Here is a 23500-nt window from a genome sequence, read left to right as displayed (position 1 = left end):
CCCAGCCACCTGCTTCTATAAGATTGGATGATGTGTACAGATACAGTCACTAGTACAGACAAAAGAGGTGCGTGGCATTCATAGAGCTCACAAATTGGCAATAGCGCATAACCTCAAAAGGTATAAGGAATGATGACCACACACATCAGCTGCAGCGCAGATTCTCAAGTGTGTGAGGGGTATGTGCACCACACATACAAGCGTACACAAGTAACAACACAGATCCTTCAAAGGGCTAATCTGCATTCAACATAGTTTTCTTTAGTGCATATCCTCAAAAGGTCTTGGAAGCACATATATTGAATGTATGGTCACTAGTAGAGTTCCTTAAAAGGAATAAGCAGTTTTCACCACACAGAGGCTTTAGCACACATCCTTAAAAGTGCAAGGAAGTGTGCATTACACACTGGACACTTGCACAGATACTCAAAAAAGGATAAAAAGGGTTCACCTAATATAGGCTTTAGCAAATATCACTGAAAGGTCTATAACAGCCATTTCCCAAACTGTGGGTCATGATCCACTGATGGGTTACAAGCCAATTTTTGGTGGGTCTCGAAAGTTAGTGTATGTAATTAATCAGATTTTTGATATTGATATTCAATATTCAATAATAAATGTAAAAAACAGTATTAAAAATAATTACATAAAAAAATCTTCCTTCTTCATGTCCATTAAAGCTAGCTGGGGAGTCAAAAGCTTGTCGTTACAAAAATTGGGTCACAGTTCTAAAATGTTTGAGAAGTGGCGGTCTAGAAAATCTGCATCACTGCATGGCCACTGACACGTATTATGAAGTGTGTGGCACACTGTGAACCACACACAAATACATGAGTATTAACAAAAATCCCCAGGAGAGATGAGCAGTGTATACACATGGAGGGCCAAGGTGCTGTGATTGGTTAGTTAGTGACATTTACTTGAGGATACAAATCTAGTCATTATTCTCTATTAACCAGTAATAACTCTTAACTGAAGAAGGAATCATTTAAGAGCTATTTTTTTAATGAAGTGGCTAGTGAGTAGAAATCTGTAGGTGTAGTGTCAGTCAGTCAGTCAAAATAACTTTATTCGGCGGTAAGCCACAAAAGTAAACATGCATACATAAAGATCATCATAAAATACAGTACTTATAACATTCATTAAAATGAGTCTATTAAATCTAAATTTGCCACCCAAGCTTACTAAAACAGTAAAAAAATATGTGCTTATAAAACATATATAACAATAAGACAATATAGTAAAAAGGACAATGCCTAATTTCCCTTAATAAATAATCACGTTACCAATTCATATCGATTTCTAATAGTGATAGCGGATTTGATAAAACTAAGAATAGAAATACAAATTTGTTTGGTTGAGAGGCTTTGGATGCCAATCAGTCCTTCTTTGTAGGAAGAAGCGTGCAAATTACGCAAAATGGGTAATAAAAAGGATTTCCTGGGAGCCGAGTAAAGTTTACAAAATAAAATAAAGTGGCAAGTACTTTGTTTTGAAAAGTTATCACAAGGGCATGGAGGTAGTGTTTTTTCCCACACACATTTTATCGGAAACGCCACTCTAAAATGGATCAGATTAAATCTAAAAGATACAAGTAAAGAATATAAAGAAGGGGTCGGGAACTGTAGGTGTAGTGGTATATATGCCTTAGACTATAGGAACATGTTAAATTCTAGTTAGTTGAGCCCAGTTTGCATGCAGCTGAAATTTATTTATCTTTATTGTGCAATAAAATTATTATTTCGATAAATGCTGTGTATAGCAACAGAACCACAACTAAACATTTTCGGTGGTAAGCAGATAGTTTATTTAGGTAAGATGTTTTTATAGATAACCAGCCGGGTTGTAGAGTGCGTGGGTTTCATGAGAAGTTTGTAAGTTCTGGTGGTAGAGGTGATATCTTTGTCCAGCTGCAAGAGGATTGAGGAAGGCCAACTGGTATGTTTTCGCGATAATTTGCTATTCTCTTAGCACGTTAGCCTTGTGAAAAGGAATCTGAGGCAGATTTTGGACAAGAGTAAAACATGCCCCTGAGAATTCCTACCTGAAAACCACATTGGGATTTATATCCTCATGGAGTCAGAAAGGTAAATTACACCTTCGTGTAAATTTACACTTGCTATAATAACTTTTTTACTTTTTGGTATTCACAAACGAATGTAATTTTACTGCTGTTAAAATTATAAGTACACTCCTACTTTGTGAATACCAAGAAGTTGCTACAGCAAGTCTAAACTTACAAAAAAGTGTAAGTTTACCTTTGTCAATCAGACTCTAAATGTCTTATGTTTTGTCCTCTTTGCTGGGAGAACTCGACTGGCATTTCTTACAGAAAAAGGGAGTGTTATTTAGCACTTTATATGCAGAAGGGTGGATATTGATTGTGACTGTGTGCCTGTACACACCGCCTCCCTTTACCAACTTGCACATCGCTTGCTCTAAGCTTCAGTAAATATAAGAGCTGGTCTTTAGCGTACAACAAATACACGTGTGCACAAGTAGCTTTTGTCATCTGAAGTCACAAGATCTGTCCTCTGCCAAGACTCCCATTAGGTCTACCACATGTATATCCTGTTTCTACCAGCCAGAAGGAACATCGGGCAGTTTATTTGTGTTTGATCTCCTCTTCGAGAGGCTCTGCTCTGTCCCTAAAAACAGTTTCAGAACTCGATGATCCACGTTTGGTAACCGTGCGTGCTGGCCCCACACATAAAAGTAAACAAATCTTGTCCTTTTACACCTTTCTCCAATCCATTGAGGTGGCAATCATACTGAACTGTTCCCTTGTGCAAGAGCCTTTACTGAGACACCAGGAGCTCGCAGATGCTCACTGGCCTGTTACAGAGTGTGATGATTTGTCATTGGGCGTGCGCCTCTAGAAGACCGCTAGACCAGTGGTTCCCAACCTGTGGCCGGGGATCCGCAAAGTCTCCAACGGGTCCGCGACTGCTTAGAAAATTAAATAATACTAACCGATTGGGTCCCCAGCTTTCAGTAATGACTCAGTGGGGGGTCCCCAGATTCTAATAACTATTCAGTGGGGGTCCCTGGGTTCCAGTAATGATAAAGTGGGGGTCCACAGAAGTCAATTAGTTGGTATCCACTGCGCTAGACTATGCGCAGAGTCAGGAAAACATCCAGCTGTAGCCAAATGTTTGCCCTTGCCCAGGCACACAGAATGTAGCACTCTACCATGTCCCATCCTACAAGCTTCTTTTCAGGGGAATGGCCCCTTAGAGTTTTATAATACAAATGTTGTATAGTGGTTCCAAAAAATATATAATTATAGTAACACCGTTAATGTTACTACAATAACCAGAAGGCTGAGTAGAAGGCCAATGAGTGGTGTGGGATTAAAGGTCATGCCAATGAATGAGACGTGTCAATCACTCATAGCCCTTTCAGGTGTAAGTGGCAACTCCTCCCCTCCCTCCTAGCATAGATGGCTCATTAGGAAATGCAGACTACACCCCGGCTCCCTTTGTGTCACTGTCTAGTGTGAGGTGCAACCAGCCCAACTGTCAAACTGACCCAGACAGGGAATCCACAAACAGGCAGTCACAGAAATGGTATAAGCAAGAAAATGCTCACTTTCTGAAAGTGGCATTTTCAAACACACAATCTTAAAATCAACTTTACTAAAATATGTATTTTTAAATTGTGAGCTCAGAGACCCCAGACTCCACATGTCCCTCTGCTCCCAAAGGGAATCTACACTTTAATCCGATTTAAAGGTAGCCCCCCATGTTAACCTATGAGAGGGACAGGCCTTGCAACAGTGAAAAACACATTTAGCAATATTTCACTGTCAGGACATATAAAACACATTACTATATGTCCTACCTTAACCATACAGTGCACCCTGTCCTGGGGGCTACCTAGGGCCTACCTTAGGGGTGTCTTATATGTACAAAAAGGGAAGGTTTAGGCCTGGCATGTGGGTACACTTGCCAAGTCGAATTTACAGTTAAATCTGCACACACAGACACTGCAGTGGCAGGTCTTTAGACATGATTTTGTGTTAGTTGTGGATTTTCTAACTAAAATGCATAATTTCCCTTATATGTTGCCAATCTAGAGCTAATGCTGCCATATTTCCCTCTAATCTGTGCTCACTGTCCTCTTTAGCCCACTGTGGTACTTTTCAATTGTTCATAGCCTTAGCTAATAGGTCTCTTCCTGTGTCTTCTACTAAATCTATGCATTTCTTTTCTACACCTGTTAAAGAACAAGTCAAATTATATTGGTGTGTATAAGCAGTGTCATGGTGGGTTTAAAGAATTCCCCCTTTATCTTAATGTTCTTAGTATGAGGCTGCCTATTCAAATGCTTCAGCACAGGAACAAGTCGTGATTTGAGTAATAATATTGAAAAGGACCCTTTCCATAGAATAAACTCAGCAACAAGCTACAGGTAGCTCCATATGTCAAGAGGACATGATGGTCAGTAAATTCCCTCCGCAACTGATGCAGGTAATTGCATACAAGCATAGCAATCCCTAGCATCCATGGTGTCAACATATTCATAAAGTAGTTTTGAATAAGCATTCAATGAATAATATCTTTTTGAAGCATCTACATGTAAGGTCTTTCTCATCTACTGCATACAACCTATTGTCAGTAGGGGGTGGTGTTTGAGGGCCACTTGTAGATCTAATGTGTTCTACTCTAAAAGATGTAGGTAAGCTTAACCCTATAAGCAAAACAATCATTACTAGAACTGTCATGACTAACAGTCATACATACATGTATCTATATTTACCATTTTGGTTTATAGACTCCATGGCTTCTTGCAGCTCAGACCATTTGATAAAAATGCAGCAATAGCAATAGTCTCTTCAATCTTTAAATTGAGCAAAGCTGTAGCAAGCAATTGTCTTTTCAGTAATATTGAAATGTTAATTGCAATATCTTTGTTAATCTTCCTTAAACCTACTTGGTGTTCTTTTAAATGATAACCTTACGATGAATTCAGCATATTCGGACCTGGGTGATCTTCTTTATTCTCTACAAAGTTATCAAATGTCTCTATTAGCGAGTTTCAACTGTGCATTTATTAATCACGTCCAGGATATGTCTCGGTCCATCAAGTGGCAATGCAATCTCAAAGTTCAGTTCAGGGAGACTCTGCTGGTTTTGAATTGTTAAAACAAAAGACTCCAAATTCTATCTCCCAGTCATTGGTAGCAAAATATGTCCATTCAGGTGTGGAGTACCTCTGACAGGGCACCCTTGCTCTCTTCGATTTCCGAACTACCGGCCCTTCTGTATCGCTGTCACTTTGTCCAGATTCTTCAGTCTCTTCTGAAATAGTCTTTGGAATTCGCACCTGTCTCATTTTGCCGGAGCACTAGGTCCTTCGTCAGCTTCTGCGTTTTTGGCAGCCGTCTCTCTGCTCAACCCTTCTGTACCGACTTCACCTGTTGACTCAGTCAGACTCCCCTCCCATCATACATGTGCGGTTTCAGTCACTTGCTCATCCCCAACAGCTTGACTAACCTGTTCCCTTCGTCTTACTGTAACTTGCTCTTCAGGGACCGGTGCTGCTGTATCATCAAGAGGACATGGTACTCTACAAGTATGTGCTGCTTGAATCCAATTAGGGAGACCGCCACATTCCACAGCAGTTGTAGTGAACAAGATAACCTGGTAAGGCCCTTTCCATCAAGGCTTCAAGCATAGCTTTCAAACATGCGTTATGACCATAATCCAGTCTCTGAGACTGAGATCATGGGCTTGCTCATGCTGTGGTTGTACTGTAGCTTCTCTAACCTGACAGGACTCAGAACAAACACATCAGCCAGTCCTTTGCAGTAATCAAGAACCAGGTCATCTGTAATGATCACAAGTGCTTTTGCAGGCACAGCTGGTAATTTCATGGCACGCCCCATTAGGATTTCATGGGGTGACAGTCCTGTCCTCCTATCTGGAGTTTGCCTACATTCATCAGTTGACAGGTTACACATCTTTGACACAAAGCTTCTGCCATCAACCTAAACCTGGGGTTAAACCACAGCTGTCTAAACAATCTCACCATTGCGTCACATCCCACATGAGCTGGACCATGGTATTCTCTTGCTGTAGGTGGTAACAAGCTATCTGACAGCACAGTTCTTCCATCATTTGAAACCCAAATACCATCTTCATCTCTTTGACACATCCTGGTCTAATCCAACCTTGCTTTTCTGCTTCTTGCGCCTCTTTCTGCAACCTCTTAACTTCCTCCCATGCATCTGCTGCAGTTAACAAGGGACTATAATTTGTCTCATCTGTTCCCTCACCCTGGTACTCACCATTGAACGCTCAAGCATTTAAAGCACAATATCTGGCAACTTCATCTGCATAATTATTTCTGACTGTTACATCGCCATCTCCCTTGCGGTGTGCAGAACACTTCACAGCTGCAAATTGGGCAGGCAGTTGTAATTCCTTCATCAGATCGTGAACTTTCTCTCCATTATAGATAGGAGATCCAGAGGAGGTCATAAACCCTCTCTGGGGCCACAACTGCCCGAAGTAATAAGCGGCTCCAAAGCCATACTGACTATCAGTGAAAATGGTCACCTTCAACTGGTCTGAAGCACAGCATGCTCTTGTAAGGGCAATCCGTTCAGCTACTTGTACAGTAAAGACTCCTTGAAGCCAGGAGGCTTCAACCACACCTGAGACGGTACAGACTGCATAGGCAGCTCTCGGGTTTTCCTCATGGTCTCTCAAGCAGGAGCCATCAACAAACATCACGTAATCTGATTCAGCAAGTGGCTTATCTAGTATGTCAGGTCTCAGCTTGGTGCAGAGTTCACTGACATTTAGACAGTCATGCTCAATTTCATCATCAACATTTGCGTCATTTACAGGCAGCAGTAACAGATATGCAGGATTCAATGTTGTACATCACTTCAGATTCGCATTGGGAGCAGCCAAATTGGTTTGTTCATATCTTGTTAACCTGATATATGTGAGGTGTTGAGTCTTGGTTCAAGTCAACAAAATCTCTACAGAGTGGGGAACAAAAACATTCAGAGAATGACCCATAACAATGCTCTCACACTGTTCTATGCTGACACGTACTGCAATGACCACTTTAAGGCAGCCGGGCAACTCTGAAGCTATTGAGTCAAGTGTAGTAGAAAAATAGGCCAAAGGCTTGGAAGTGTTTCAGTGTAAATGAGTCAGCACTGAGCGAGTGCATCCCTCCCTCTCACTGCAGTAAAACATTTGTTCCCTGGACATGGACATGACAGACATTCGCTCAGCTCTGAGAAGACATGAATGGAAGTGTCATCTAGTGGTACCGGATCTGACACATCCTTGTGTGTCAACCTCTGTAAAGGCTTGGCAAAAAGGGAAACGTCAGGAATCCACTGAGGGCAGTAGCCAACCATTCCCAAAAATGTCCTGATTTCTTGTTGGTAATTCATTTTCAAAATTGCTCAAATTCTCAGACTCCTTCCTTGCACCTTTTTCAATGTGATGTCCAAGGTATAAGACTTCCCTCTTACAGAACTGCAATTTGGTCAGGCATACTTTATGTCCATTCTCAGCTAAGTGGTTAAACAAGGCAATTGTGTCTCATCTGTAAGCTTCTCTTGTGTTTGACACTACCAATAGGTCGCGAGTATACTGACTCAGAACTGAATGATAGGGATTCTCAAGGGTCTCTTGATTTCTTTTCTGAATCCGATTGTAAATGGATGGGTTCTCAGTATACCCTTGTGGTACTCTGCACAATGCCAAAACATGACTGCCAAACGGAAATGTGAAAAGGAATTGGCTTTCCTCATGCAACGTTATGGAGAAACATGCTTGGCAAAGGTTGGTCACAGTGAATCACTCAGCTTTACGTTGAATTTGAAACAAAATCACAGCTGGATTTGGTACCACAGGAAAAGGAACCGCAATCTCATTCATCTTTCTCAAGTGCTGGACAATGTGATACTTTTGTTGGGTTTCCTCAGTCCCATAATGGGAGAGTTATATGGATTCCCCACTGTCTCCTTAAATATTCCCTGCTCAATCATGGAGTCGATCATAGGAGTGATTCCCTCGATTGTTCCGGGAGTCCTGTTGTATTGTGGGATTCTTGTATACTCGGCATTTGGCTTTACAGTTATCCATACAGGCTCAACACCTTTGATGAGAACTACATCTTTTCCTGAAAAGTCCTATACTTCAGGTAACACTGTCTCTCGTCAATAGATAAGTGTCTGCATGGGGTACAATGTGATAGCTTGAGTTTGTTTCACAATTTTGAATTCAGCATTGTCATCATGAGTCTGTATCTCTATGCTTCTTGTAGTGCAATAGATAGAGCAATTAAGCTTGCACAAGAGGTCGTTTCCAAGCAGACTCGCAGGACTGGAATCACACACCACAAATTGGTGATTCCTTTCAAAGGACCCTATTTGTACAGATACAGCTTCTGTGACGAGGCCTGTCAATTGATTATTTGCAACTCTTACAACTTGGATTATTTTTCCGGAGAAGGGTAGGTTGGGACCCTCTCCTGTTCTCACAGTAGAGCCGGTAGCACCTGTGTCAACCAAAAATGACATGTGGTGGCCATTGTCATTACCATCCACGAATGGGCCACTCTTGTCTACCTGCAAGGATGCGCCAAGTACACATTCCCCCTTCCCCACCAAATCAGGTACCATCATTGGGATTGATCTGAATTGTAATCTTCATCCATCCAGGTGTACTGTTGGGATGTGCTCTGATTCGTGAAAGGCTTAGTGTTTACATTTCGGATCTGGTTCTGATTTGATGCAGGAACATTTGCATTTTGTTGAGGCATCAAGGATTGTTTGAACCTGCATTGTCTGGTGTTGGGATGCATTAATACTGGGCACTTGCTGTCTCTGCACACGCTGTAAGTGAACCTGATTGTTTCCCTGCGTTTGCACAAGTCCACCATTCTGCATCTGGTTCTCATTTGCCATATTATCTGGATTAAAATGATATTCCCTCTTCCAATTGCCCAATTTGCCACAGCAGTGACATGGATTAGTTCTTTTCAAAGTCATGACATACATTCCTGTACTCGCGTCAATTGGAACACTCGTCCTGTACCCTGCTGTTGAAAGCCATTACCCCTTTGCATCATAGGAACTCCCTGTTGATAAACTCCCTGCATAGTACCTACATTCACTGCAAACTGTGGATTCTGACTCCTTTGCTACCATCAGTTTCTCCTTTGACCTTTTCTGTTTCCATTCCAGTTTGCTGCTGTAATATTTGGCATATCTCAGAATTTCATCAATCAGCTTATTCTGCTAACAAATCAAATGATGCTGAATCACATTATTCGCTTCTGGTTTTAATCCCTGTATAAATATGAACACAGAATGTCCCGTGTCTTTTGCCTCATTAGTCTCTGTACCACTGAAATGTTTAAAAACCTGTAACAATCTCTCATAATAGAACGACTCAAGAGTCTAAAGAGTTGATACATTCCTATTAGTCCTGAGCCAATCAATATGGTTAAGGGACACTTTGGTTTTCAGAAATGAAATCCCCTGACAGTACTTTTTCATCACAAGCAGAGATGGAGCCTTAGTCACTGGATGTCTCATAGGTTATTTTTCAGGCCAATCAACAGTCAACTTACATTCAGCCCACAAATTACTTAGAACCACAATGTTGAACAATGCATTCAAATCTTCCCATAAAAATTTTGACAGCTTCACAAATCGTTCAACCTGCTGGTACCATTCCACAGGTTTCTCTCTCAATTTTGGGAAATCTTTTGTTAACAACACAATATCACCTCTTCTCTAGGGTACATGAACGTATCCTCCACCAGGAACTTCCCTCCTAGAAAGCATGTGTACATTTCCTCACTCATCTGCTCCAGTTGAAAGCAGAACTTTTACCTTTCATGTTGACTCCTTTTTCTTTACCCATCTTTCTTCCCATCGGTCTAGTTCTCTCCATTTTGGAATGCAGCCAATTAGTTCCCTAATCTGTAATTTCACTCCTGGAGGTCCCATGCTTGCAATATCTCGATCACTAAAACTCAAGTGATAACTTCTATGTAAGGCTTTAGACTTCTCCAAATTAGCTGATTTAGCCCAGCGATATGAAATCAGTTTCCCATAAGCTTGTCCTGCACGTCTTGTAATGTTTTTGCACATGAATAGTAGTTTGCCATCTCTGTAGGTGTCTAATTGGGCTAAATCAAGAGTTCCTTGTATCATTTCAATTAATTTCAATTTCAACACAGTTTTCTCTCTGTCTCAGGTTTGAAATGTTCTCATACGTAATCCTGAACTCCCTGCTTCATTTTGAGTGTCAGTGCTCTTGAGCCAATTTTCTAAATCTTGGGCATTAAGACCCTGAATTTCTGCTGAAGTGTTTAATAATGTCTCACCTCAAGAAGTGTTCAAATTTGCATTATCTGGGGTATTTGCAATAGGCATTGCAATATCTGGCACATTGAAAAAGATTCTTCTTCTGGGAGTACTACAGTCAGCATTTGGAATAGGTTTGGATCTAGGTACGAAAAATGTTGGGGATCCCTGAGGAAATTGCGCATCAGGGGAAAATCTTGTCTGGCTAGTTGTCAGATCTAAGTCTGCAATACGTGTAGGGATTTTCTGTCTCGGGACTGAAGGAAGTCTCTTTATTGTCGAATTCCCTGAATTGATATTACTCGGGACACTCCTTTGTAAAGGAACAGTATGAACAGCCAATGTATGAGTATTATTTCGTGTTGCTCTTGGACCATATAATGGGACGACAGGATTGATTGTAACAGGGACAGTCCTTGCATCTAGAGTGGTCAAAACTTTAGAACTCCGAAGAATTTTCATCCCTAAACTGTCTCCTGTCTGATTTGAATTTAATTCTACCAGTGCCATAGGTGTACCGAAATTCTCATTTTACATTGTCTCAGTTGTCCCTCCCATTTGGACCACATTGTATGGTGGTGGACGATTTAACAGTAGTTCACTTATGAAATCATCATCCGAATCATCTTCTTAGTTATCAACCTTAGTCTCAATGGCCTTAATCTCTTCCTTCCTTCCTTTTCCTTTCTTTTGTTTTAGTATTTCCTTCTTCTTCACTAGCTAAGGCAGGATATAGTCTAGTTCCCTCAATTATGTCTGTTCTCCGAGCTTTTTGTTGATTATCCCACCTAGCATCTGTGCAAGTTTGCATTGCTTCTCTACCTTTTCCCTCATATTTCTCTTTCTGTCTCTGTCTCTGATGTGTTGTGTTCCCAAGTATTAAGTGCTTCAAATTGTGCAGGTCTAGGAGGTGGTTTAATCTCATAAAATTTGTCTCAAATTCTCAATAATTCTCAAATTGTGTCCCCATAGCAGGGAAACTGCAGTGCGCCTTATTTCTCAGTAATCTTATGCCATTGTTCAAGCCAAAATTAATCACAAAGGGGTAACCCGGTGTTCCTTGGAACCTGGGCATGTATGCAGTATAAAACTACAGTGGTTCTGTTGAATAGTGTTCTTATAAATTCAAACATCATGCACTATCTCAACAGATGATAGTAATTAAGTCAGTCATTAAATAAATTAATTAAATGGCACACAAGTCATGTAATCTCTGTATATTTTATTTCATACAGACATGCACACAGGATTTTTTTAAATGTAATGTGAATACCCAAAACTGAAATGATAATTCACACCTATGAGTAATTAAATAGAAAACCATACATACATTGTTTTTCAAGATTCCACAATTTCTGTAACTTACAGAGTGGGTGCAACTGAGCAGGAATGAATGAGTGAGTGAGATTGAGTGAAAATGAGTAAGACTGAGTCAATCAGAAGGATTGAAAATTAGTGGGATTGAGTGAGAATAACCGGAATTGAATGAGAATAACCAAGAATGAGTGGGTCAGAGTGAGAATGAGTGAGACTGCATGTTCCAGTGAAAGTAATTTCAGGTGCGAATGAGAGTGAATGACTCAGATGGAGTGAGAAATTAAGGCTAGGTGTGAGCGACCCCTATTCCCTGAAACCACCCACGTAATTGAATCGGTTTTGCTCACTGGAATTTGTCCCCCTCCCCCCCCCCCCCCCACACACACACACACACTTTTAATGGTCACTAGCTACTACTAGAGTAGACAAAGCAGCAGCTCCGCAATTTCCAATTCTCTGAGTTATTATGGCAGTGAACTACATCTTCAGTTTAAAAAAGTCAGCTTGCAGTCCTGTAATTTTCAAGGCACAAAGTGAGAGCTAGGGGTGAGGCACAAAGAAGATTCTCACTAGAAGCAACAGAATGCACCCTGAGGAGCTCCAGTTTGCTGTGCAAGCTAAGCTCGGCTGAAAGATGTTTTGCTGATATCATTGGCTGCATGTCCCAAAAAGACAGGACATAATTTGACACGCATAAGACCCGAGTGGCACACAGCTGCTTCCAATGCCTCAGGCGCTGCTTCTGCCTACCTTTATAAGGTGAAACGTGTGTCCATGGGCTGCTGAGTCGCTGTCTGTTAAACCTGACCCGAAAACCTTTCCCCACAGTCTCACAGCTAAATGAAGGCTGCATGGATGCCAGATGCAGGATAGAAGCCTTATTGGTTCAGTAAATCTATGAAAGCAAGGGGTTACTTTATGTACATAAAAACATCCGTAATATGCAGCGTGCTAATCCAAAATGTGACTGAGATCCCTTTAAGACAATGCCAGAAGGGGGCTCACGTAAACGAGCCTATCACTAAGGAAGGCTGATCAATCAAAAGCCACATTTTGCGTGTAATGTGTTCTGTGGGTTTGTGCTGTGTGATTTCATGAGCTCTCACCAGTCAGATACTGGGGAGACCAAAAATGGTGCTACACCGAGTGTCTTTGTACTTGGTGGACCTGACTGCCAAATCCACATGTCTGATACAACTCTGTCTAGGAGCTCCTCCTTCAGAAGCCCATTATTTTTAAGGCTTCTGGCCTTATATTTGTGCTAGACCTTCAGATTAGACTCCTATGCTAATTCTGTTGGGCCGCTCTTAACAGCAGTACTGTAAATTTAGAGGACTTTGAGCGACACCACATACCTCCTGATGTCTGGAAGCAAATGTCCACCAATGTGATGCGTTTTTACCAGGTTCTGAGGTAAACCGAGGTTACGGGCCAGTTTTTGTTCTGGGACATTTACTGCTGATGTCCCAGAGTCTCTGGGTGACTACTCACTGAAAGTAGTAGACGCATCACTTGGCTGGAAAGGCCTAGTAGCATATATATACACACATGCTCAAATGCAGGGGTTGTATCATTTACCTGAGAATTCTGAGCCAATACACCCGAGTCCTCCTTTAGCAATAACGAAATGCTGTTATGGGGACATGGGTGTGATAAAAAGGTTGGAAACGGGGAGCCTAGTTTAAGTAAGAATCTAGAAATCAAGGCGTTAAAGCCCAGAGGGAAAGTGACGGGAGAGAGGAGTGCATAGGTTCAGGGATAAATTTGCTAGTGCAGGTACTTTAGGAGAAAAGTGTTTTTGAACACAGGTGTGGAGTTGGGAGTCATTATGGGATCCTGTAGTACACACCTTAACTACAAAAAGAGGAAGTGAAACATGCTTAAAATGGTGAATAACAAAACAAACCTGAATTTTACACCACTTTTTGGGGTTGAGATGACCAAAAATGTTAACAATTCTTGTACTGTAAAACCCCACAATTCAGATAATGTGGGCATGAATCGACAATGTTTTTTATGGGAATAAGCCTATGCAGTATCTGCTGCCTCGGAATCTTTGGGTCACAGTACTCTTTCTTTGGCCTTGATTATAGACTCCTGTCAATATAATTATAGTTGTGAGGCACGGTGTGACCACATCATGTGTGCTAAGATCCGTCTGCCACTGATCCTCGTTTCTAGCATCGATGGTTGTGGGGTGCAACTTGGTGAGTTTGAGCATAAGCATCTGCAAAACTAGCAAATGTTTTGCAATGCACAACAATGTGAAAACGCCCAAAACATCCACTACTCAAAAGTGAACTGTGATTCTCACCTACAGAAAATGATTGTTTTAGGCTGGAAATTAACTGATCCAAAATAAAAGTTTGTGTCCAGCTCAGTGGCTCCCCCTGTGATTGCTACGAAGCAAGTGCCAGGCAAAGATCTAGCACAAGTGGGGATCAAAGTATATGCCAAGTGGTTTCCAGAGTGAGTCACTAAAAGAGATCTTCTGGAATAGGCTAATGCTACCACTGGTTTTGTGCTCAGATGCCTGCTTCTTTTTGCCCCAGTCAGGCTATCTTCTGCTTTGTGCATGCTATAGAGCAGGGTTTCCTCCACAGCCTTAGGTTTGTACCCATAGTTGTGACAAACAGCAACTAGGAGCCCTGTCCATGACCAGATGTCCTTCAGTACTGGTGCAGCAGAGATGTCATGAAGAATGCTTAATTGGGCTGGGGCAGGATTTGCCTGAAACCATGTACACTGTTGGGCAGCTAGGGCAATCCAGTCTTAAATGCCAGGTTAAAATTCTTGACACCAGGTTAAAATTCTTGACACAAGACAATCAAGTGGTAGCAGAAAGAGAAGGCCCGGAACCAACTAGTCCAGAAAACGCTTCAAAATGCTGCTCTTCACCTGTAATGAGACCGCACTATTGCACACATTATTCTGGTACCTGGAGACTTCCACAGCTTCCTTTTAGCCAGTGAAAGGTATACGGCTCTCTGTGTATGTATGTATGTGTGTACATTATGCAACCTACCTTCATTGAACGTAAACTCGCTTTATAGTCCTCATCCTACCTTCTTTGATTAGCCAGTGGCAGGTGCAATGGGCAAAGCTCTTCCATACAGCTCGCCTTGGATTTAGGGTGAGGCTGGGAGAGCAACGATTTTCACTTGGATTTAATTAATTTAAAATTCTATGTCTGTTTTTACAGGGTTTAGGCCAACTATTATGTTTTATATGGACTCCTTAAGCCATGTCTATTTCCACAGTCACCTGACCAATTCTGATCTCAGTCCATCAATATCCCTGTTTTAGGCCATATGCTCGCAGCAAAACAATAAGAAGTCCATTTGGTAGCTGTGTGTTCTATATAAAACAGATGTTTATTCACATCCACCCCCCCACTGTCTCTCTCCCTCTCCCTCTCTCGACACATCTGATAGAAGGCTTCCCCGACATCTTTAAATAGCAAATCTACTCACGGAAGCAAACTGATGTAGGTCTGAATATATTTTGCCCCGGTAAATCTTCTGCTGGGTTAGTGGTCATGGGGGCTACTTCAGAAACTGGACGCCAGAATGGTCTTATCCCTGATCTGGTAACCACAACCGTGTGTTGCATGCGATATGTCCTTGCAAAGGTCACTGTTTAAAGTGCAGAGTCTCCATGCCTTTCAGGCGCATGTGCCAGTCCTACTTCCCCTGCAATACGCTCTCATTAGGAAGACAGTCTTGTTAAGATTTTATCCAACAAAGCTCCGTAGACTCCTTTCCCACTAGAATCTCAGCTGCCAAAATCTCCCACTTCAGCCTGATTAGTGGGCAGTAGCCAGTGACCATCCTCTGCTATGGGTCGGGCTACGCCTTGGGTGCACCTGCAGTCGCAGGCTCTATTGATGAGCAACACAAGCATGAGCACAACTCTAGGGGCTCACAGTGGTTGAGTTGCTCAGAGTCACCCAGTAAGTCACAAGAATGGGCACATAGATGCAGCTGTGCACACAATGTGTGGACTTCAGACCTCACCGTTAAGGGCTGCATGACAAGGTGTGCACGGGCCAGGCTTTTAATGGAAAAGGTTCTGAGAGTTTTTTGTTTTCTAAACACCTCATTGCGCAAGCAGGCTCTAATGATATTGTTTGAATTATAGTGCAAATAAATATTGCCTTCTATTTAAACCAGCAAGCGCTGAATGGAGCATTTATAGCCCGATGTGTATGTACCGGTTTAACCTGCTCCCCCTACGATCTGTGTTGATAAAATATTTCTTCTTGCAGCCCTGAGGATTACGAGTTCTACTTATCTATTTGTCTCGTTTTTCTCGACGCTGTGTGTTGTGTGTGCTCGCACACATGTGCGCAGCCTGCAGAAGGCCGCACCTGTTGGGTTTTGTCGTGTTGTTGGCATCCTCTACCACACCTTAGTTAAATGAGCCGCGCGCACCGCTGTCCTGGGCAACCACAACATTCGTCTGTATCGCTGACGTCATGTCCCCACAATTGTAGGCAAGCGCAAAATCATGGAGGGGCGAAAGGTGTGTGCAATCAATACCTTGGGAAGGAAGAGGAATTCTAACAGCGTTGCTTCTACCTCACAAACCCATCATCCGGAAACGATTATGAAAATTGTAGAGTCTATAATAACTCACGTTCCACATATATGGAATGAAAGGCTGCTCCAGAATGACCCAACACTTTACGTTTTGCCATGAAACTATAAAATTGCAATATGTGTCAAAGATGTCTTCTGGGTGCTCATTGTGAGAACCAAGGTTCCTTGTGCCAGTGAGTTGATGGGTCCAGGACTGCAAGCCCCTGACTGGGTAATGATTGACCCCAGTAATTCACAGAGAACTTGAAATTGCAAAGTTCTCACCCAGGATCTGAATAGTCAAGTACTTGACTTAGAACCCTAATATGACCCAGTCCTTCACCGAGGCCCTGAGTAGGATCTCGGGCAATGAGTGACTCCCCTTAGGACATTAATATGTAGCATTGATGGGGCAGTGAGTAACGCAGTACTTTACTAAGCACATGAGTATGCAGGGATGTTGAATGACTACAGTGCTTCCCCAAGGACCTGAATATGCAGGGGAGCTGGGGCAATCAGTAACTACTTCTCTTCTCTAAGGGCCTGACTAGGTACTGGGGCAATAATTGAGCTCCGTACTTCACTAAGGACTTGAATATTTAAGGACATTGAGTGACTACTTGACCCAGGACCTGAAAAGTCAAGTACTGGACTTAGAACCATAATATGAACTGGAGACTGGGCTATGAGTGCCCACAATACTTCTCTAAGTACCTAAATAGGCCCTGTGGCAATGCGTTATCTGAATACTCCCCTTAGGACCTGAACATGCAGGGATGCTGGGGAAATGAGTGACCCCATTATCTCCTTATTGAACTGCATGTGCAGTGTGCACCGCGGCAATGAGTGACCACAGTACGTATCTAAGGACCTGACTATACAGGGGCCCTGGAACATTGAGTGATGCAAGTACTCCCACTAGGATCGGAATATGCGGTGGGAAGGGTGCTGCAGCAATGATTGACCCCAGTACTTAATTAAGGACTTGAATATGCAGGAACATTTAGTGGCTACAGAACCTCACCAAGGACCCGAATATGCAGAGCAGCTGGGGCACTGAGTAACCATAGTACTTCTTTAAGGACCTGCGTGTGCCATGGGGCAATGTGTGACCCGAGTACTCCCCTTAGGACCTGAACATGCAGGGGTGTTGGGGCAATGAGTGTGCAAGGTACTTCACTAAGGAATGGAATAGGCGCTGACGCAATAAGGGACCTGAGCACTCCCCTTAGGACCGGACTATGCAGTGTACCTTGGGCGACAAATGGCCACAGTTCTTCACTAAGAACCTGAATATGCAGGGGGCACTGGGGCAATGAATGATCACAGTACTTCCCTTATAATATGAATATGCAAGGCACGCTTGGGCAATGAGTGCTGCTGAGCACTCCCCTTAAGACCTGTTTGTCCAGTTGTGCTGATAAAATAAGTAACCTAAGACCTCCTATAAGAACATGAATATGCTGGGGGCAGTGAGTGACCACAACCTAAGCACCTGAATATCCAAGGGCTCTAGGGCAATGAGTGACCAAAGTACTCCCGAAAGGAACGCAATACGCAGGGTGATCTGGGGCATTGAGTGACAATAGTACTTCCCTAAGAACTTGAATATGCTGGGGGCACTGGGTTAAAAAGTGACCACAGTGTTCCACTAAGGAACTGGAAATTCGGGGATTCTGGGGCAATTAATTATATACTTCCCTTAGAAATTCGATATGCGGGGGCCTCCGTGCCAACCAGTGACCACGGAACTCCCTTCACAACTTGAATATGCTGGAGCACTGTGAGAGCAAGTGAAAAGTAGTAGATTACTTATTTAACAGCTTTGCATCAAAGTTTCGTCCTAGTCTTGTTCCTGTAGCAAGCGTGTCTTAATTATGAAAACAAAAAAGATAATGGGTCATTGTTCTGGGCTACTTTCTGTCTTTTTTTTTAATTTTATTTTTTATATAAAGCACATGGCCACATTGACTGAATCTGCACCATACTGAGGAGGTGCAACAAGTCTGAAACTGGTGCAGCTTTTCTTGTACTCTTATCTTGAGGAAACATATTAAGGTGACCTCCCTCCAGTTCACTACAGAAGCTAGCTCCAATTCTGAACTTTGGTGTTCAATGCATTTTGACTGTTGCAGTGTTGTGCTTCCATTAAACTTGTTAGACTAAAACTCCTGAAAATTGTTTGTATTTGAAAGGTGGATACGTAATGACCTGGCGTAAGGTGGTCTTCCTAGTACTGACCGTAGAGTATCTCTTTTTCGATTGGATCAGGGCAAGTTTGCTTTGCACATGAATGGCGGCTTCAAATAATTGCCAGTGGCTAAGAGTAATTAAAGTGCTCCATCCATCACTTCAGTTGTTTTACCCATAGTAGGTGATTTCTGTAAGACATTGGGTTGCTGGTTGGTAAAACCTTACTCAAGCAGCAACCAGAATCCTTGTCAGGGTAAAGTCACAAGCAAACCACAAATTAACCTGTTCTTAATCATCTGGTAGCTTGGCACAGAGCACACAGGCATAACATGGAGGCAATGTGTAAAGTATCTGCACCACACTCCAAGCAGCAATAAAATGAAAACAGATCACAAAAGGATGCCACACCAGTTTAGAAACAATAGTGTTTTTTAATAAATGAAAACAGACCAAATTGACAAAAATCCATTAATTAGAACTGAAGATACACTGGTTTAGAGATCTCAGGGAAAATAGCACCAGAAGGCACAAAGCGCCAACTGTGGCTATCTGGTCATGACTAACCAGGACAAAGTCACAAGTTCAGGCCAACCACGATAGAGTACCAGGCAGCTACAGGGGCCAAATTAGGCCCCTTGAGCAAGAGTACCTTATATTCTGCTTGCAGAGCTTTGCAAGTACCTGCACTGAGAATGCATCGGTTCTGGGCAGAGTTGCAATGCGAGGTCCTGCATTGTCTTCAAGGATCCCATTGATGAGGGTTTGCAATATGAAGTTAGGAGTCGAGGATATGTTGCACAGTCTAGGCAATGTGTCAGTTCCGTGGAGCTATGAGGCTTCGATGTGAAGATCTGCGACGTCATCGAAGCTGCAGTTCATGAAGGATTTGCAATGTGCGGGACTGCGCTGGGTAAGCTTCGCACATGCAGCGGTTCTGAGGAGAGGTGGATGCTGAGTCCTTGCATCAGGAGAACCCTTGCAGTAGGAGCTATGCGTTGGTTTTTGCTGTATCCACAGTTAGTCTGGCAGAGCACCTTCATGCCCACTTCCAAGCATCTAGGGTGGCACCACTTGGAAGGATAGGAGTCATGGATGGCAAAGCCCAGGTGCTGGGTTCAAGGTTGTTGGAGCTATGTCCTTGAAGCGCTAGTCTGGAGGCCAGCCAACTTGCCCTTGGGATCACTTTGGGGTACTGGGTTCCATAGATGCCAATCCAGTGATTCTCACAGATGCAAGAGGGCAGCAGTTCAGCGCAGCAGGGAGCAGTCCAGCAGAGTGGCAGTCCTTTCAGCAGCACAGCAGACCGTCTTCTTCGAAGAGTTTCCACAGGTCCAGAAGTGTACTGAAGAGTTGCAAAGTAATGTAAGGTGGATTTGTAGAGACTGCTTGTCACCCGTGAGGGTATCCAGGTGCTGCTGAGTAGGTGAATGTATGCTTGTGGTGAGACTGGGCCTGAATACAGGCAGTCTTGATGGTCCTGCAAAAAGACTAATTGAAAAGCTAGGTCTTCAGTTTCTTGTGAAATTCAGGAGGTGAGGAGGAGGCTGTGATTTGGGGGGAGGTGGTTGTTCCAGGATTTGGCACCTTGTAGAAGTATGATCGACCTCTGTTCTGCTTCTGTGGATACGAGGTGTGTGCGTGCGCGCAAGTGAGAATGATGCTGAGCAAAGTTGTCTTGTTGGTTGATGGAAGTGAAGCTGGTGATTGAGGTATGCGGGTTCAATGTTGTGTAGTGACTTGAATGCATGTGTGAAATTTGAACTGGCAGCGCTTTCTGATGGGGAGCCATTGGAGCGCTCTGAGGAGTGGTGTGGGTTCAGCGCAGGGGGTTGAGCACAAGTCTAATGGTGATGTTTTGGATGGTTTGAAGTCTGTGAAGAAAAGGGGTTGAAATGCTGGCATAGTGTGTTGCTGTAGTCCAATCTGCTTGTGATTAGGGCCTTCGAAAAGGTGTGTTTGGTGTCCACTTGAAGATTTTACGTAACATGCAGAGGATGTGGAAGAATGAGGAGGTGATGGCGTTGACATAGGACTTTATGGTGAGGTTGGTGTTCAGGATGCGGTCTAGGTTCCTAGTTGGTCGATTAGAGTGGGTGTGGGTCCAAGTTCAGTGGGCCACCAGGTGAAGTCCCAAAGTGAGCTCTTATTCCTGAAGATCAGCACGTCAGTTTTGTCAGTGTTGAGCTTGAGCAGTTTGTTTCATCCAATTAGCCATGCTGGTCATGCATTGTTTGAACTTTGTCTTGATGATGACTGTGTCATCTGAGAAGGAAAAAATTGGCTGTGTCAGCATAGGAGACTGTTGATTCTGTGGGATCTTACGAGTCAGTTACATATTGAAAAGTGTGGGGCTGAGTGATGATCCCAGTGGAACTCTGTAGATAAGGTCCTTGGGTTCTGATGTGAATGGCGTGAAGCTGACTTGTTGAGTTGATCCTGAGAGGAAAGAGGCTATTCAGTTGAGAGTTGGTCCTTGTATTCCTGCACTAGTCGGGTGATGAATGTGTGGTGGGAGAAAGTGTCGAAGATGGTAGAGAGGTCAAAGAGAATGAGCGCGGAGGTATGTCCACGGTCGAAAATTGTGCATATTTTATCTGTGGCAGCGATTACGGCTGTTTCAGTGCTGTGGTTGTTTTAAAATCTTGATTGCAAGTCATTCAGGAGTTTGTGGTGTTCTGGGTGGTCAGAGAGTTGTCTTTTGATGGTCTTCTTGATGACTTTGCCTGAGAAGGGGGAGGGGGCAAGCAAATGAGTCAATAGTTGAGTACTTATTTTGAGGGGGAGATGACTTTGGCATTTTTCTATCTTTCTGGAAAGGTGGCTGTCTTGAGGGAGTTGGCATCTGAGGTCCAAAATGTGTACCCTGTTGTTCCTTTGAAGTGGGAGAAGCTTCTAGAGGTTTCCCTTTGAAGTCCCAAGGCATTCTTCCTTCCCTGACTCCAGACTAATTATAGGGGTTATGTAGCACTTTGTAAGCAGAGAGAACATAGCTTATTGAAGTGTAAGTAGGGCTGTGCCCACCTCCACCCTCCCAATCTGCCAGTGATGGCCTGTTCAGGCACACCTAAGCTCTCTATTTTGTGAGGCTTTCTAGGAGGAATACACAAAACGCAATTGTCAACTAAACCCAGTCATGTGAACCAGAAACAGGCTGCAAGCACTAAATGGCTAAGGCAGGAAAATGCCAACTTTCTAAAATTGTAACTTAAAATCAGACTTCACCAATGAGAATAGATTTTACATTAGACTTCCAAAGACACCAAACATGAACTTGTTACCTGCATCCATTTGGAAATTACAGCTTATCAAATGTAATAAGTAATCTCTAATGTTATTCTATGGGAGAGGCAGGCCTTGCAGTAGTGAAAAACAAACTTAAGTGTTTTCCACTACCAGGGCATGTGAAACTTGAAATTACATGTCCTACTTTTTATATACCCCACCATGCCCTGTGGGCTGATTAGGGCCTACTTTAGGGGGGACCTATGTGTATTAAAAAGGAAGGTTTGGCCCTGATTGTAGATGGAAGGGAAGCATTTGCTGTCCCTGAGACTTCAGAACAGGAGGCAAGCAAGCCCTTGGAATCACTTTGGTTCTGGGGATATAGAGATGCAGGTCCGGTCCTTCTCACTCCCTGACAAGGAGGGCAGCAGGGCAGGCACAGCAGAGCAGGATCCCAACAGTGTCCGGCAAAGTGACAGTCCCTTCAGCAGCCCACCAGTCCTTCTTCCTGGCAGAATGTCCTTGGGTCCAGAAGTGTACTGTTTTGTTGGGGTCAGAAGTCCAGTTCTTATACTCAGTGGTGCCTTTGAAGTGGGGGAGACTTGAAAGAGAGGCCTTTGAATTGCACAGAATCCCTGCTGTTCCTGCTCTAGTTCCAGACACACTACAGAGGGTTATGTTATGCGTCCTCAGGACACTGTCCTCACTCCCATCTTGCCCAGGATGGGCCATCAGTCACACCTAAGCTCCCTCTCTGTGTGGCTATCTGGCGGGAATGCACAAGAGCCCAGCTGTCACCCGCCCAGACATGCATTCAGAGACAGGCAGAAGGAACTAGATGATTTGAAGTAAGAAAATGCCAACTTTCTAAAAGTGGCATTTTTCAGAATCGCAATTTAAAAAATCCGACTTCACCATAAATTATGATTTTAAGTTGTGATTCAAGAAACGCCACACCTGGGGTCCCATCTCTTCCCAATTGGAAAGTACACTTATAAAATGTAATAAGGTAATCCCAATGTTAACCTATGGGAGAGATAGGACATGTACAAGTATAATGTATATGTCCAACTTTTTAAATACACTGCACCCTGCCCTTTGGGCTGACAAGGGCCTACCTGAGGAGTGACTTACATGTTTTAAAAGGAAAGGTTTGGGCCTGCAAGGGTGTTAATTTGCCAGGTCAAAATGGCAGTTTAAAACTCCACACACAGGCTGCTATGGCAGGCCTGAGACACGATTAAAAGGCTACTTAAGTGGGTGGCACAATCAGTGCTGCAGGACCACTAGTAGCATTTAATTTACAGCCCCTGGTTACATGTAGTACCACCTTACTGGGACTTAAAAGAAAATAAATATGCCATTTGGGGATAAGTCAATGCCACCCTGTTTTAAGGAGGGCGCACATGCTCGTTAGCACTGGTCAGCAGTAATAAAGTGTGGAGTCCTAAGGCCAGCAAAAACATGATCAGCAAAAATGGGGGTGGAAGACAAAAGGTTTATGGGGTAGAACACCCTAAGGCTGATAAGTCCAACAATTTCCCATTTGGTTCTTTGTAAGACAGTGACCTAAAAAACGGTTCATCTCACCTTGCTGGGCCTTTGGTGTCTTGTTACTGATATTTTAAATACTTCCTAATTCAGACTTCTGAGACTGCATTTCCCCACTCCTACATCACCTGTCATGTTTATCACCTCTTTCCTGAACTCCTCACCCTTTCCTATAGTTACCTCCGTTCTCAGTTAATGAAATATAGGGATCCTTGTGACTTCCTTGTCTCCTGAGTTAATTTGCAAAAGTATCTGTTGTACTGAAGAGGTCACCACAGACGCTACA

The 23500-nt window shown here is 43.1% G+C and overlaps 1 protein-coding gene across 1 annotated transcript in view; it reads left to right on the top strand.

The window, feature by feature from the left end:
* TSPAN1 (tetraspanin 1) overlaps positions 1-23500 on the top strand; it is a 72729-nt gene that overhangs the window by 29532 nt on the left and 19697 nt on the right. The window lies entirely within an intron of this gene.

The sequence above is a fragment of the Pleurodeles waltl genome, chromosome 4_2, assembly GCF_031143425.1.
Source record: "Pleurodeles waltl isolate 20211129_DDA chromosome 4_2, aPleWal1.hap1.20221129, whole genome shotgun sequence".
NCBI lineage: Eukaryota > Metazoa > Chordata > Amphibia > Caudata > Salamandridae > Pleurodeles > Pleurodeles waltl.
Note: the sequence above shows the minus strand (reverse complement) of the source record. Positions and strands in the feature narration are given on the sequence as shown.